We start from the raw sequence: 1,620 nt of genomic DNA on the forward strand, positions 1-1,620 counted from the left end.
CCGACTGCGTGTGATGTTTTGATGGGAACTGAAAAGATGAGAGATGAAACACTAGTGAGTCCAGTTTTCTGTGTTCAGAACACTCATTTACCGAGGTCTGCATTTTCCTCTTAATTATTTCATTTGTCACTTGATGTCAGCATATAAATGACTGAACTTGATGCCAGTGTCATTTTAAATAAGGCCAGTCTGTGTCCCTTGGGCTGAGAGGAAGGATGTATTTTCCTTTCTGTTCATAAAAAACAAAAACAAACAAAAACCTCAGGGAAACTAATGATTACTTTCATTACTAATTAATCCATGTATTATTTTTTTCAGTTAAAAAGAAGTGAAAACTGTCTACTGCCATGAGACATAGTGTCAGCTCAAACTTTCTGATGAAGCTTGGTTCTGGTTTTGGGTGAAGCAGGATGTGAAGGAGTATCACAAGACCTGTCATGTCTGCCGAGTGCCTGTGAAGCCTGAACCAGTCCACCATGTCCATTATATCTCATCCCAGCTGTGGCTGAGCCTTCTGAACATGTGTTAGCTCTGTCAGGCTTTCTTCTCACAATATGGCTGGACACAAGTTCCCTCTGACTGTCATGTGTGAATCGGTTCATTTTCTCATTTCCTCTGCATAAAAAAACTGCAGCCCTGGAGAAATTTTTCTCCCTGCCTGGGTCTCCAAAAATCACACAGACTGATCAGAAAGTTGGTTTTGTGTCATGTGATGACACAACTCAGTAAGTCTCTCACTGTTAACTTCAGTGCCAATCAGTCAGAAGACTGATTGGCTCATTATGTTTTTGGATTGTACTTCCTGTCCGTCCCATTCTTGTGAATGCGATATTTCCGTAACCCCTTGAGAGAATTTCTTCAAATTCGGCACAAACATTCATTTGGACTCAATGATGAACAGTTTAGTTTGGTACACAAAGGTCAATGTCACTGTGACCTCAAAAAACATGTTTTTGACCATATTACAAATTCATACACAATTTATTTTATTCCAAACGGTCAGAGGTAATCCTCAGTGTGACATCATAATGTTCTGCACAAACACTTTTGGCCATTACTCAATACTGTAACTCAGGAAGGGGAGATTGAGACTGTATTTCCTGCAGCCTGGCTGGTTGGTGGAGGGATACAAGCACATGGTGGTAATTCTAGTTTTATTTCAAAATGGTTTTGAAAAATTTGCCATCATTGTCTTGTACAGGAAAATATACTGTAGTTCAAAGACACACAGTTTTATGTTTTCTGTTTTTTTGCTTTTTTTTTTCCGGATTCCAGATTCTGATTTTATTTGAGAGGTGGTGACAAACATTACAGGTTGAATGTGGATACAAACCAGACACACTGTGTCTGTGAGAAGTATTTCTCAACTTTGTTGCCTTATGAAGCCTTAAAGTGCAATAAAAAGACACTGCATACGTGTATCTGTGAGTTGTGAGCACATTTTCCTTTTTCAAATGGTTACATTTGACAGGAGGTGAAACTCCTTAGTTAGTTCAGAGAACCTGGGCTCAACATAAACTGACAAAATATGAATCATCTTTCAACTGAAAATACAGATCCATCATCAGCCGGCCACACCCTGGCCTCTACACCCTTCACCCAACACAGGGCTGCAGGAGA

The sequence above is a fragment of the Trachinotus anak genome, unplaced genomic scaffold (assembly GCF_046630095.1).
Source record: "Trachinotus anak isolate AG129_WGS33_773 ecotype Australia unplaced genomic scaffold, CSIRO_AGI_Tana_v1 ptg000014l, whole genome shotgun sequence".
NCBI lineage: Eukaryota > Metazoa > Chordata > Actinopteri > Carangiformes > Carangidae > Trachinotus > Trachinotus anak.